Source organism: Triticum urartu, chromosome 5, assembly GCF_003073215.2.
Source record: "Triticum urartu cultivar G1812 chromosome 5, Tu2.1, whole genome shotgun sequence".
Classification (NCBI taxonomy): Eukaryota; Viridiplantae; Streptophyta; class Magnoliopsida; order Poales; family Poaceae; genus Triticum; species Triticum urartu.
The window spans coordinates 313,417,711-313,433,696 of record NC_053026.1 but is presented as its reverse complement, the minus strand read 5'-3'; positions in this window follow the sequence as shown (position 1 = coordinate 313,433,696).

Below are 15,986 nucleotides of genomic sequence, written 5' to 3'. Positions count from 1 at the left end.
ACTGGGCCTTAGTCCACAAGTGCAGGCCCAGCCCACCATCACCCTTGTCTTCTACCCCGCTAAAGTGGGGGGCGCAGGAGACAACCATGGCAGGAATCCACAACGCCCCCAACCATGTGTGGCCATCCCCCTAGCTCCCCTGATGGATAAGGGCTAGCCCCTTCCCCTCTCACCCTATCCCGAAACCCTAACACCCCAGATCCCCTTCACCTCGCGTCCCTCTCCCCTCTATAGCGCACACTTGATCCGCCTCGGCCATAGCCACCGCTGTTCTCGTGGTCACCGTCGTCCCCGAGCCTCGTGTGGATGTCCAGCAGCTCCACCGACCATCGTTGCATTGTCTACGCCACCGGAACAGAGCCCGCTACTTCTTCCCCAACACCGGCCACCATATCACACCATCGATTCGCTCAACCCCGACCTCTCCCGACTTCTTCGATACTGCCACGAGCTCCTACGTGAGCTCTGATGACCCACAAGTATATGGGATCAATCATAGTCATTTCGATAATTAAGAATGTCAAACCCAATGAGGAGCAAAAGGAAATGACAAGTGGTTTTCAGCAAGGTATTTTCTGCAAGCACTGAAATTGTCGGTAACAGGTAGTTTGTGTGACGCCCCGAGTCCGACGCGCCAGGTGTCTTCCAGTTATTCGCTGTTGTTGCCTTGTCATTCACTTGAGTGTTGCATCTTGCCATGTCATCATTCGCATTGCATCTGCATGTTTTCAAAACTTGCATTCGTCCGGGTCTCCCAGTTCTTTCCATTGTCCGTTCTAAGCCCAGACACACTTGCACGCGCCCGCGGCATGTCCGAAATAGTATTTTATAAGTGGCCAGAAAATGTTCTCGTTATGGGTTGAAAGTTGGCATGCGGTGTTGTTATGTTGTAGCTAGGTCGCCTGCCAAGTTTCATCACATTCGGAGTTCGTTTAACGCCCCAACGGATAACTATAGCGGCAGTATAGCTGGTCTATCGTCGGACGTTTTCGGTCTCCAAAAACCTTGCCGGGCTGCATTTTCGTATCTCTCCTCTCATCCCAACCCACTCTCCACAGCCCACCTAACCCAGCTAAACCCCTTCTCTCGATCGGAATCGTCGGATCGCGAACGGATGCTCTAAAACGCTCCAAAATCCCCCTAACCCAGCTAAACCCCCTATATAACACCTTCCCCTTCCATTTTGGGTAGCCTACCCCTCCTCCTAGTTCTAGCCACCATCCCCACCTTGTTTTCAACGCCGAGCCCCTCCCTAGCCTCCACTTATCACCGCCGCCTCCACTCGTCGTCGTCGCCGCCATGCCCTAGGGCCAATCCCAGAGTGCCACCTCACCCCTCAGCACTCGCCGTAGACAACAAGAGCCGGCCACATCACTCCCTGGTCTCCCCGCGCCACCGTGAAGCCCGCGGGCCTGCCAGGACCCCGATCGGGCCCTGGGAAGCCCATCAGGGCCCGAGCGCTCCACCGCCGCTCCCCTGGCTCCTGCCCGAGCTCCCGAATCGCCCAGCCCGAGCTCCCCGCTCCCTCCTTCCATCGCCTCTGCTCGACCCCGACGCCGACGCACCACCGCCGTCGTCGGAAACCGCTCCACCGCGCCCCGTCAGGTCGCTGCCAACCCCGGTCATCTTCTCCTTATCCTCTCTCTCTTGCAGGCCTCACATATCTCTCAGCCTCTGCCTGCAAAGCTGCCATGGCCTCGGATCTGCGCAACCGTCGCTAGAATCTGTCGTCAGCCGCCCGATCCAGCCTCCCCGCTGTCGGATTCGGGAAGCTCGCCTCGTCCCACGTCCATTCAGACCGGATCCTGCTCCTCCTCGACCCTGCTGCACCTCCGTGCCGCCGGAGTCCGCTGCCGCTGCTCCCTGAACGCGAGGAGGACAAGCGCCCAGCTCGCCAACCTCCTCTGCCCACTCGCACGCAAATGGGCTGCGTGGGTCCCGCAAACCGGCCCAGCTGCCCCAAGCCCAGCGCAGGCCCGTCTGCCTCGTCTCTCCTTCAACTGGGCCAAGCCCATGGTGAGGACAAACTCCCTATTCCCTGCCTAGTGCGCAGTTTAGTTATTCAGCGCCCAGTGCACTGCTTCAGATTCAGCCTGCATATGTTTTTTTAGCGTCTGTGAATTTGTCTAATTTTCCAGAGTTTATAGTTTTACAAAAAAAAACCTTCTAGTTCATGCATTTAATAACTCCACAACCATGCATCGGAATTAAACAAACTTAATATGAAAAATGCTTAGAATTTTGTCTAGTTTCATAATATGCAACTTTCAACCATGTTTAAAATGTTGTTTGTGTTTATTTTGCCTAATGCCATGTTGAAATGATTTATTTCAAAACTAAATAACCGTAGCTTCATTTTAAATAAACTTTATATGTAAATGGGGCAGAAAAATGCATAGATTAACATGCTGCACTTGCTTTGGCTGTTTGACAACTCTAAAATATGGCTTAGGAAGAACAGGAGCAAATTTGAATATGCTGATGAGGATTTTCTGGAATTGTTGTTTGTTGTTTTTTTGCCTCATTTAAACTTGCCTAGATAGTTGTTTTACTTGTGCTTCACCTCTTGCCATGTTTAACAACATTTAATATTATTGGGTTCATAAATGAGAGTGAACTAAATACTTGAATGTGGGGTTTTGTCATTATGCAACTCGTTGCATATTGAGCTCCAGTTAATTTGTAGTGTTGTTTGTGCACTTTGCCATGCCATGCATATTTTAACCGGACATGCATCATACTTGTTTGTGCATCATGCCATGATTATGGTTGTTGGTTTACCATGTTGTTTGTTTCTTTCCGGTGTTGCTTCTTCTTGTTAGTTCCGGTAACATTGCGTTTGTGAGGATCCATTCGACTACGTCTGTTTGTCTTCTTCATGGACTCGTTCTTCTTCCTTGTGGGATTTCAGGCAAGATGACCATACCCTCGACATCACATCTATCTTTGCTTGCTAGTTGTTCGCTCTATCGCTATGTCGCGCTACCTACCACTTGTTTATCAAGTCTCCCAAACTGCCATGATAGCATCTAACCTTTTTCAACCATCCTAGCAAACCGTTGTTTGGCTAAGTTACCGCTTTTGCTCCGCCCTTCTTGTAGCGTTGCTAGTTGCAGGTGAAGTTGAAGTTTGTTCCATGTTGGAACATGGATATGCTGGGATATCACATTATCTCTTATTTAATTAATGCATCTATATACTTGGTAAAGGGTGGAAGGCTCGGCCTTATGCCTGGTGTTTTGTTCCACTCTTGCCGCCCTAGTTTCCTTCATACCGGTGTTATGTTCCTTGATTTTGCATTCCTTACGCGGTTGGGGTTATGGGGCCCCCTTGACAGTTCGCTTTGAATAAAACTCCTCCAGCAAGGCCCAACGTTGGTTTTAACATTTGCCTCACCACCACCTATATTTTTCCCTTGGGAGTTGCTAACCCAAGGGTCATCTTTATTTTAACCCCCCCCCCCAGGCTAGTGCTCCTCTGAGTGTTGGTCCAACCTGTCAACCGCGGTGGCCACCAGGGGCAACTCTAGGCTGGCCTACCGAAAGTTTGGACAATCCGGTGTGCCCTGAGAACGAGATATGTGCAGCTCGTATCAGGATTTGTCCGCATAGTCGGGTGGTCTTGCTGGTCTTGTTTTACCATTGGCGAAATGTCTTGTAACCGAGATTCCGAGACTGATCGGGTCTTTCCGGGAGAAGGAATATCCTTCGTTGACCATGAGAGCTTGTGATAGGCTAAGTTGGGACACCCCTGCAGTGTTTTAAACTTTCGAGAGTCGTGCCCGCGGTTATGTGACAAATGGGAATTTGTTAATATCCAGTTGTAGATAACTTAACACTTGACTTAATTAAAATGCATCAACCGCATGTCTAGCCGTGATGGTCTCTTTTTGGCGGAGTCCGGTAAGTGAACACGGCCTTGTGTTATGCTTGAATGTAAGTAGTTTCAGGATCACTTCTTGATCACTTCTATCTTCTCGAGCGTTGTGTTGCTTCTCTTCTCGCTCTTATTTGCATATGTTAGCCACCATATATGATTAGTGCTTTGCTGCAGCTCCACCTCATTACCTTACCCTACCCATAAGCTTAAATAGTCTTGATCTCGCAGGTGTGAGATTGATGAGTCCTCGTGTCTCACAGATACTTCCAAACAGTTGCAGGTGCTGATGATACCAGTGCAGGTGATGCTACCGAACTCAAGTGGGAGTTCGACGAGGATCTGGGGCGTTACTATGTTTCATTTCCTGATGATCAGTAGTGGAGCCCAGTTGGGACGATCGGGGATCTAGCATTTGGGGTTTATCTTCCTTTTCTTTTGCATCTGACCATAGCCGGTCTTTGAGTGTATTTGGATGATGTATGATTTATTTATGTACTATGTGAAGTGGCGATTGTAAGCCAACTCTTTATCCCTTTCTTATTCAGTACATGGGATTGTGTAGATTACCCCTCTTGCGACAAAACCACCATGCGGCTATGCCTCCAAGTCGTGCCTCGACACATGGGAGATATAGCCGCATCATGGGCATTACAGTTTGATAGCAAGATAATTTGTAACGAGCAAGTAACGGTAACTGCAAATAAAGTGCAGCAAGGTAGCCCAATCCTTTTGTGGTAAAGGACAGGCCAAAATGGTTTCTTATGATAAGCAAAGCGTTCTTGAGGTTACACGAGAATTTCATCTAGTCACTTTCATCATGTTGGTTTGATTCGTGTTCGCTACTTTGATAATTTGATATGTGGGTGGACCGGTGCTTAGGTGTTGTTCTTACTTGAACAAACCTCCTACTTATGATTAACCCCCTCGCAAGCATCCTCAACTACGATAGAAGTATTATGATAAAATATAACCATATCATTAAACTTTTGGATCCAAATCGGTCCCTTACGAAGTAGCACATAAACTAGGGTTTAAGCTTGTGTGACTCTAGCAATCCATCATCTAATAACTACTCCACAATGCATTCCCTTAGGCCCAAATACGGTGAAGTGCCATGCAGTCGACGTTCACATGACACCACTAAGGGAATCACAACATACATATCATCAAAATATCGAACACATATCAAGTTCACATGATTACTTGCAACATGATTTCTTCCATGACCTCAAGAGCAAAAGTAACTACTCTCAAATAATAATCATGCTCAAGATCAGAGGGGTGTTAAATAGCATAACAGATCTGAACATATATTCCTCCACCAAATAAACCATATAGTAATCAACTACAAGATGTAATCAACACTACTAGTCACCCACAAGTACCAATCTGAGCTTCCGGTAATAAGATTGAACACAAGAGATGAACTAGAGTTTGAGAGGAGATGGTGTCATTGAAGATGTTGATGGAGATTTCCCTCCCAAAGATGAGAGGGTTGTTGGTAATGATCATGACGATGATTTTGAAGGAAATATGCCCTAGAGGCAATAATAAAGTTGTTATTTATATTTCCTTATATCACGATAAATGTTTATTATTCATGCTAGAATTGTATTAACCGGAAACTTAGTACATGTGTGAATATATAGACAAATAGAGTGTCACTAGTATGCCTCTACTTGACTAGCTCGTTAATCAAAGATGGTTAAGTTTCCTAGCCATGGACAAAGAGTTGTCATTTGATAAACGGGACCACATCATTAGAGAATGATGTGATTGACTTGACCCATCCGTTAGCTTAGCACAATGATCGTTTAGTTTATTGATATTGCTTTCTTCATAACTTATACATGTTCCTACGACTAAGATTATGGAACTCCCGAATACCGGAGGAACACTTAGTGTGCTATCAAGCATCAGAACGTAAATGGGTGACTATAAAGATGGTCTATAGGTGTCTCTGATGGTGTTTGTTGAGTTGGCATAGATTGAGATTAGGATTTGTCACTCCGATTGTCGGAGAGGTATCTGTGGGCCCTCTCGGTAATGCACATCACTATAAGCCCTTGCCCTTAGTGGGCTTTAGGGGAGAGAGAGGGCAGCAGCCAGGAGGTTGCGCCCCCCCCAAGGGAGTACGAATTGGACTAGGGGAGGGGGTGTGGTCCCTCTTTCCCTCTCCCTCCCCCTACCCCTCCTAGTAGGACTAGGAAAGGAGGAATCCTACTCCTACTAGGAGGAGGATTCCTCCTCCCTTGGCGCGCCCCCTAGGGCCTGCCGGCCTCCTCCTCCCTTCCTTTATATATGGGGGAGGGGGCACCCCACAGACACACAAGTTGATCTCTTAGCCGTGTGCGGTGCCCCCTCCATAGATTTCCACCTCGTTCATATCGTTGTAGTGCTTAGGCGAAGCCCTGCGTTGGTAACTTCATCATCACCGTCATCACGCCGTCGTGCTAACGAAGCTCTCCCTCAACACTCAGCTGGATCAAGAGTTCGTGGGACATCACCGAGCCGAACGTGTGCAGATCGCGGAGGTGCCGTATTTTCGGTACTAGGATCAGTCGGATCATGAAGACGTACGACTACATCAACCGCGTTGTGATAACGCTTCTGCTTTCGGTCTACGAGGGTATGTGGACAACACTCTCCCCTCTCGTTAATATGCATCACCATGATAGATCTTGCGTGTGCGTAGGAATTTTTTGAAATTACTGCATTCCCCAACAGTGGCATCCGAGCCAGGTCTATGTGTAGATGTTATATGCACGAGTAGAACACAAAGAGTTGTGGGCGATAATAGTCATACTGCTTACCAGCATGTCATACTTTGATTCGGCGGTATTGTTGGATGAAGCGGCTCAGACCGACATTACGCGTACGCTTACGCGAGACTGGTTCTACCGGCGTGCTTCGCACACAGGTGGCTAGTGGGTGTCAGTTTCTCCAACTTTAGTTGAATCGAGTGTGACTACGCCCGGTCCTTGTTGAAGGTTAAAACAGCACACTTGACGAAAAATCGTTGTCGTTTTGATGCGTAGGTAAGAACGGTTCTTGCTCAGCCCGTAGCAGCCACATAAAACTTGCAACAACAAAGTAGAGGACGTCTAACTTGTTTTTGCAGGGATGTTGTGATGTGATATGGTCAAGACATGATGCTAAATTTTATTGTATGAGATGATCATGTTTTGTAACAGAGTTATCGGCAACTGGCAGGAGCCATATGGTTGTCGCTTTATTGTATGCAATGCAATCGCCCTGTAATTGTTTTAACTTTATCACTAAGCGGTAGCGATAATCGTAGAAGCAATAGTTGGCCAGACGACAATGATGCTACGATGGAGATGAAGGTGTCGCGCCGGTGATGATGGTGATCATGATGGTGCTTTGGAGATGGAGATCAAAGGCACAAGATGACGATGGCCATATCATATCACTTATATTGATTGCATGTGATGTTTATCCTTTATGCATCTTATTTTCCTTAGTACGGCAGTAGCATTATAAGATGAACCCTCACTAAATTTCAAGGTATAAGTGTTCTCCCTGAGTATGCACCGTTGCTACAGTTCGTCGTGCCGAGACACCACGTGATGATCGGGTGTGATAAGCTCTGCGTTCACATAGAACGGGTGCAAGCCAGTTTTGCACACGTAGAATAGTCGGGTTTAAACTTGATGAGCCTAGCATGCAGATATGGCCTCGGAACATTGAGACCTAAAGGTCGAGCGTGAATCATATAGTAGATATGATCAACATAGTGATGTTCACCATTGAAAACTACTCCATCTCACGTGATGATCGGACATGGTTTAGTTGATATGGATCACATGATCACTTAGATAATTAGAGGGATGTCTATATAAGTGGGAGTTCTTAAGTAATATAATTAATTGAACTTTAATTTATCATGAACTTAGTACCTGGTAGTATTTTGAATGTCTATGTTGTTGTAGATAGATGGTCCGTGTTGTTGTTCCGTTGAATTTTAATGCGTTCCTAGAGAAAGCTAAGTTGAAAGATGATGGTAGCAATTACACGGACTGGGTCCGTAACTTGAGGATTATCCTCATTGCTGCACAGAAGAATTATGTCTTGGAAGCACCGCTAGGTGACAAACCCGCTACAGGAGCAACGCCAGATGTTATGAACGTCTGGCAGAGCAAAGCTGATGACTACTCGATAGTTCGGTGTGCCATGCTTTATGGCTTAGAACCGGGACTTCAATGACGTTTTGAACGTCATGGAGCGTATGAGATGTTCCAGGTGTTGAAGTTAATATTTCAAGCAAATGCTCGGAGTGAGGGATATGAAGTCTCCAATAAGTTCTAGAACTGCAAAATGGAGGAGAATAGTTCTGTCAGTGAACATATATTCAGAATGTCTGGGTACCACAACCACTTGACTCAACTGGTAGTTAATCTTCCTGATGATAGTGTCATTGACAGAGTTCTTCAATCACTGCCACCAAGCTACAAGAGCTCTGTGGTGAACTATAATATCCAAGGGATGGATAAGACAATTCCCGAGCTCTTCGCAATGCTAAAGGTTGCGGAGGTAGAAATAAAGAAGGAGCGTCAAGTGTTGATGGTCAACAAGACCACCAATTTCAAGAAGAAGGGTAAAGGGAAGAAGGGGAACTTCAAGAAGAACAGCAAGCAAGTTGCTACTCAAGTGAAGAAGCCCAAGTCTGGACCTAAGCCTGAGACATAGTGCTTCTACTTCAAAGGGACTGGTCACTGGAAGCGGAACTGCCCCAAGTATTTGGCGGAGAAGAAGGATGGCAAAGTGAAAGGTATTTTTGATAGGGATTTTTACATCTGTGCCCCTGGTTCCTTAGCCATACTCATTCATCCCCATGCTCTTAACTTGTGCTCACTTTTCCCCACTCCCTTGCCCGAAACCCTCGGAACTGGTCACAAATGGTGGATGCCGTCGGGTCAGTGCTTTCACCATTAACTCTGACGAGTGGGGCTGCGCTGACTGTGTCACCCATTGGACCTAATGAGTGGGGTCACGGCGGACGGTGTCGTGGTTAGCCCATTGGGCCATGGTTAGACTTGGGTCGTGCGCGCGCCGCAATGACAGAAGCTTGTTATGCATGCAGGACATGTCCAGCTAGCCTGCATGCATGCACGTAGCTAGCCTACCTGCATGCGCCGCCACCCGCCGCCACGATGCGCTGACCGGCCTCTTTTTCATGTGAGCCGCCACAGACGCTGATTGGCCTCTTTTGCACGCGAGGCGCCACGAACGCAGGGATGGTTGCTGCCACTGGTTCGTATCATCTCCCACGCGTGTCTCCTTCATGTATAGTATTGTTTCACACTTTTCAATCCACTCGCATCTATTCAACGTGGCAATTAAAACCTGTTGGCAATTAAAGTGCCATATCGATCGACGCGGCTCCTTTGAACGTAGTAAATCCAAAGTGCGGCCGGTGCCACTCCCCTTCCCTTCCCCTTTCCCTATTTAAACCACCACCCCTCCGCCTATTCTCCACACATCCATTTGCGCTGCCCCCTTCTCTTCTTCACTCAAACTGTCGTGGAATTGTCAAGGCAGATGTCCTTAGTGTCAGGACTTAGTCGCGAGGTCAACGCATCTATATGGTAGCTTGAGAGGGGTTGAGCGGAATCGAGAGACGCAACACAAGACAAGGGTTTAGACAGCTTCGGGCCCCGGGAAACATCATCCGGTAATAACCCTACATGCTGTTTGTGGCTAGGTCTCATTATGATCGTGAGGGAGTCGCCGGTAAGCCGGGTCTTTGTGTCTAGCCCTAGAGATTATTTTCTGTCCCCCTTTGGGGAGCCCTGCCCCTCCTTATATATGTTGAAGGGGCGGGTTACATGTGGAGTCCTAGTAGGACTAGGAATAGTCTATCCTTTCTCACAAGTTGAATACAACTCCGGGTCTTACTTCCTCGTAAAGGAAATATTCGGCATCCCTTTCCTCTTAAGCCGGCCCACCAGAGTATAAGCCGGCCTCCTGGGCCTTGGGCCTTGTCGTTCGTCTGATCCACCCGCCGGGTCTCTAGTGAGTCACAATGTCCAGGCGGGTTACATGTAAACCGCCATGTCCGGGCGGATCGCCAGCGAGTCATCAAGCTCCAGCCAGGTCTCTGGTGAGTCGCCAAGCCCGGCCAGGTCATGATTCCGGCCGGGTCATACCGCGGGGTATATCCCCGACATTAGCCCCCAGTTTAATTTGGATTTATCCATGTTAAACTAATCCTGTAAAATAAACACAAGAACAAACTTGATAGGTTGTTCTCTGGGTTAAATATTTTCCTGAACCGGCACCTGATTATCTTTAAGTCCTTGTTATTTCCTCCTGGATGCATACTCAAAGATCTTATAGCAAATCTCTTTTAACAGATATGTACAAACCTTGTCAATGCAAAAATCCAGATACTTCTTTTGAGAAATCCGGGTCAATAGGCCAGCTTCAGAGCCAACTTGCAGACATTGGTATCTTATAGAGAAATATTGTAATAAATAATCTACTTGAACTGGCTTCCAAAGCGCCCTCTTAAAAAAATATTGGTCTTGAAAAAACTCATCTGACTTTCAAACAGCATGTAGAACTTGCTGGTTTATCATTACCAAAATATCCGGTTTGTAAATATTGATAGCACCGGGTCATAATTGTTGCCGACGTTGGGTCATAGTTATTGGTGACGTCGGGTCAATCTGGTTTACTCAAAACTGAGAATTTGAAGATTTTTCTCCCTTATATCCATATTACCTGTAGCCCCCAAGTCTTGAGCAGAAACAAAGTGATGACTTAAGACTTGCTTCAATATAAATACTGCCACTTTGAGGAAATCCATGTTGTTCATCTTAGTCACTAGTAAAGACTGAATACTCCATATATGTAGCCCCCAAGTGCCGGGTTGTCATGCTTGCAGCAACCTGGGACTTGTAATTGCCTTATACTCATAAAAAACTACAACCAGTGTAGTCCCCAAGGGCCGGGTCATTATGCAATAATGAGCAGGGACTTTATAAATATGATCATATAGATTTGAACAACAACGTGTAGCCCCCATGGGCCGGCTCAGTAAGATAATATTGAGCTGGAACTTTATATCTACTTCCTTTGAAAAGAACATCATATGATGTAAGCCCCACCCTGGGGCCTGAACCCACGTCCACAAGGTTAAGAGCTTTGTACTTTACCAACTGAGCAGTGGACCTTTCAATATAATGTAATAAAACTTGTGTATCTTGAATTGTTGACAGGAGCAATTGGTAGCCCCCAAGGGCCGGCTCATTATGATGTGATGAGTCGGGTCTTCAATAAGGCCAGTAAAATTGTCTTTGCATTAGCCCCCAAGTGCCATGGTGCATGCTGGCAGTGACATGGGACTTGCATATTTGATGTGATCTCAACTTGAATAATGTAGCCCCCAAGTGTCGGGTCGTAAGCCTGCAGCGACTCGGGACTATTCCTTTCTTTGTAGAATAAATCATATCCATTAGTAAAACAATAGCCTTTGCGCTGAAGCGCCTTTGAAAACATCAATCATAATATTTAGTTACTGATAACCATAAAAATCCAGCCATGTTGGCTATTAAAGATTTGAATAATCCGGTTTGGAAACCTCAATCATTCAATATCATAATGAAAATCCAGCCAAGTTTGGCTATTTAAAGATTCAAATACCTTATCTGTTGACAAGTAAATCTGGAGTTTAAATACTCGGTGGCTCTTGACCGATGGCGATTTAATACGCCTCCATTGTAAACAGGAATTTTTATAACCCGACGGCTTATAGCCTTTGAGAAAATCAAAAATTGATAATCCTTTTGAGACACCAATTTCAATCTTTGATGATGGGCTGGAACTTAATCATTTATGTAAGTCATAGCTCTGTAAATCCTGCACAGAGTTTAAACAACATATGCCCTGGTGACTTAACGTCAAAAGCCAGAGCGGGTAACTACTCAAATGTAGTCTTATCCTATACATAAGTAAATCATAAGATCCCCTGGCGGTTTACCACAAGGCAGATCATAATATCCCACATATAACCATTGTGATATTTAACTTGAACTGCCGGTTTACATGACCTGTGCAGTAAGGGTGATAACCCAATCCTTAGAAGCCAATACTTCCAAATATATGATGATTGTCACATGCTGGCGACTTATCGTCCAAAGCCAAGCCGGGTTTAAATGAAACCACACTCATATGCTTCAGATATGAGCAAAAAGGATCAAAACCCAAAAGATTATTTGCAAAAACTTAAACCAAATAAAAATCAAAGTTTCTGATTCGAATACGATCAATAAACCGTTCCAAAGGGGTTAAGCTAGGATTCGAATACGATCATGTAGCCCCCAGTGGCTTTGGCGTTGCGCCGATCAAGAGGGTACCAACAGCTATGTTCTCTTTGGTTCGAATATGACCTATGTTTGAACAGGAAGCCCCCGAATGACCTTGAGAGGTTTTTAACGGCCCTGATTCGAATACGATCCAAGTCGGACCCAAAAGGGGTTAAACTATTATTCGGATACGATCAAGAAGCCCCCTAGTGGGTTTGGCATTGCGCCGATCAAGAGGGTACCGACAGCTATGTTCTCTTTGGTTCGAATACGACCTATGTTTGAACAGGAAGCCCCCAAATGACCTGTAATTGTGGCTATGATCTGGATCGAAGGGTAATCATAGCTTAGCTTAATAAGCCGGAAGCTCCCAAGTGATATATTTCTGAGCTGTGCTCGCCGGGTGCCTATGTTTTAGTTGTGTTGTGCAACAAACTCTCTTTGGCCCCTGTAATTTTTTCTAAGAACTCAAACTTGCGAGAGATTAATTCTTTTTGAACCGGAAATTCTTGAACCGGATATTGAGAGTTTCAAATTTTTTTAAGAGACAAATTTACCTTGAGCCGGATGTTTGAACCGGATTTAGAGCTTCAAAGCTTTGCGGGAGAGAGATGTCTCTTGAACCGGATTTTAAACCGGAATATTTATTTTGAACCGGCAATTTTCTGACGGCCTTTAAATTTTCATCAATATGGCGGTAGCCTCCGGAACCGGGTTATCATTCCCTCCAATGACCCGGGGTCTTAACTCTCACGATATTTGCTAAGTCATGTCATCGTAGCCCCCGAGTCTCAAGGCGATTTGAGGAGTTGGCTTGAAATTCTTCATAAATAACCGTGATATAGACCGGTTTGCATCCTGCATGGGACAACTTGCAAACCGGAGTAATTGCTCTTTTAAAGAAAGTAATATATAATATATAAAAACATGCTGGATGGATTTCACCTGATGCGTCAGGTCAGCAATTATCACCACGGAGTGGATGATCACCATGGTGAAACTGAAATCAATCATGACCAAGTCAACCGCAGGAGCAGACAGATAAACCGGCCGCGGCGTTGTAAGCCGGTGCGGACGGATGAGTTGGCCGCGGCATCGTACGCCGGATCACAGAGGCGGCAGTCTGCGCGTTTTTCCCCCACGCAGACACGCACAACATCACGGACGAACGCAGGTGCTTCTGGTGCATTGACGTGCATCCCTGATCATCCTGTATAAACAGTATATGCCAGGAAAAAGAATATATTTTCTAAAGAATTAACATATACAGATACAAGGGATCAGTGTTGAGAACACCTGGTTTTTCGTTGGACGTATCGATAGAAGCAAAATGCAGTTTTAGCGGGCCTTCATATCCACCTACGTATCCATCAACATTGGAGGTCATCCCCAAATTGCAGTTTTTTTACGCCAATATATCATTTGCATTGGCCGAGGCTAATCATGTTAGCTTTGGCTGATTCCTGCATGCACCGTTGAGCTGTTTGTTCCTGCACTTTGAGACAGCAGCATACGGCACATCTGTTGGTCCAGCAGCCGCAGGGGTAGACAGATCCGAGCAGTTCAACGGGCATATGCAACAGTGAGTACTGCTGGACTCCTATTCCTTTATTGTAGTCAGATTGGTCTTTGAACCAATATGTACGCATGCAATGCCCAGGGCATCTCCTTTGCCGTATCCTTCATCAGCATATTAACCTCCAGGCTACACCTTGAAACCATCAAAAACTGAGGTAGCTGAAGCCTAAAAACCATCGCCATCCACAGGCATCATCCAGTTGCGACTCGACACAACGGCTGAGGGGCCCCGGCGGCTCGGACTTGGGCGCGGGCGGGTCACCTGCAGGTTGCGAGGTGGCTTGAAACAGCAGCTCTCGGCGGGTTATGGCAGAGGTGTTGCAGCAGAGGGTAGCCTAAGTTCGCAGGAGTGAGGCGGCTAGGCCTGCTGTCCCAGAGGACATCGCTACTGTTGCAAGATTCATTGGATGGCTTTGAACGTGTGCGTACAGAGATGACTTGCGATTTTGAGAGCAGGGCGCAGCGGGAACTTCGTGTCCACCTCGGCGGACTGCTCGTACAAAAATCAATCTCCATCGCTGCTTATGCGTTGAATCGGCAGCAAAGAACTTGTCGGTCTCGGCGACTCACGGACAATCCTAGTTTCCTTTTAATGGCACCGACCGAGTTAGAATCTGAACAAAGTTGGTTTCTTGTCGCTGTCAATTTGGATGCTGGTCTTCGATGCCTTGTCGCTGTCCTTTGTTTTCTTTTTCCTTCCAAGTTCCAACATTGGCTTTAGGGCCGAACCAATAACGTATTTGTTGTGACTACCACTGATCAGGACAGCTTGGTTTCGCTAGATGGCTCCTGTGTATCCGCCCTTGAACAGGCAATATGCTAAAGATACGCCCGGCGGCGCACAAGTCGAAACCCTAGTTTCTCGTGAACTCTAAGTTTGCTGGCTCCAAAGTTAATCATGTTCCAGATCATTAAACAATCAACTTGTTGGCTCTTCCTCACCCGACGAAATCGCGAGCTTCTCAAACCATAGGAGAGATCCCTTCAAGAACTCATCACCACCGTGCGCGAGGCTCATGGTGGACGCCAACTGTCGTGGAATTGTCACGGCAGATGTCCTTAGTGTCAGGACTTAGTCGCGAGGCCAACGCATCTATATGGTACCTTGAGAGGGGTTGAGCGGAATCGAGAGATGCAACACAAGACAAGGGTTTAGACAGCTTCGGGTCCCGGGAAACATCATCCGGTAATAACCCTACATGCTGTTTGTGGCTAGGTCTCATTATGATCGTGAGGGAGTCGCCGGTAAGCCGGCTCTTTGTGTCTATCCCTAGAGATTATTTTCTATCCCCCTTTGGGGAGCCCTTCCCCTCCTTATATATGTTGAAGGGGCGGGTTACATGTGGAGTCTTAGTAGGACTAGGAATAGTCTATCATTTCTCACAAGTTGAATACAACTCCAGGTCTTGCTTCCTCGTAAAGGAAATATTCGTCATCCCTTTCCTCTTAAGCCGGCCCACTAGAGTATAAGCCGGCTTGCTGGGCCTTGGGCCTTGTCGTCTGTCTGATCCACCCGTCGTGTCTCTAGTGAGTCACAATGTCCAGGCAGGTTACATGTAAACCGCCATGTCCGGGCGGATTGCCAGTGAGTCGCCAAGCTCCAGCCAGGTCTCTGGTAAGTCGCCAAGCCCGGCCGGGTCATGATTCCCGCCGGGTCATACCGCGGGGTATATCCCCGACACAAACCCAGAGCACTCTCAAAGAGAGGCGAGGATGCAGTACAACGGCCCCACCTTTGAGCTCCCACCGACCATGCCGGAGACACGGTATCCGTCCGGCGGCGTCATGGAGAGGATGCTCCGCGTGTGGGCATTCTCACGCTAGAGGGGTGCAAGGGGGTTTGCCTAGTGTTTCCTCCGTGTGGGCTTCGCCCACCTCCCGGCGGGCTTGCCAGTGATGTTCCGACTGGAGGAAGTGCGTCCAAACTCTAGGACTCCACCGATAGGGCTCACGATCACCTTCACCAACAAATTTGATGCGTACTACCTCCTCGGCAAGGTTTTTTGGTGTGGATGCGAATTCGTCGCATTCACAACCCACAACACCTTCACAAACTTCGACTGCATCTACCCTACCCGCGATGGTATGCACAGCCTCCCCTACTACATCGGTTAGGACGGCATGGAGAGGAGGAGCAGTGAAGAGAAGGTGCAATGAAGATGGTGGTGAAGTCCCGGTCTCGATCGTGAGCTTGTCTTG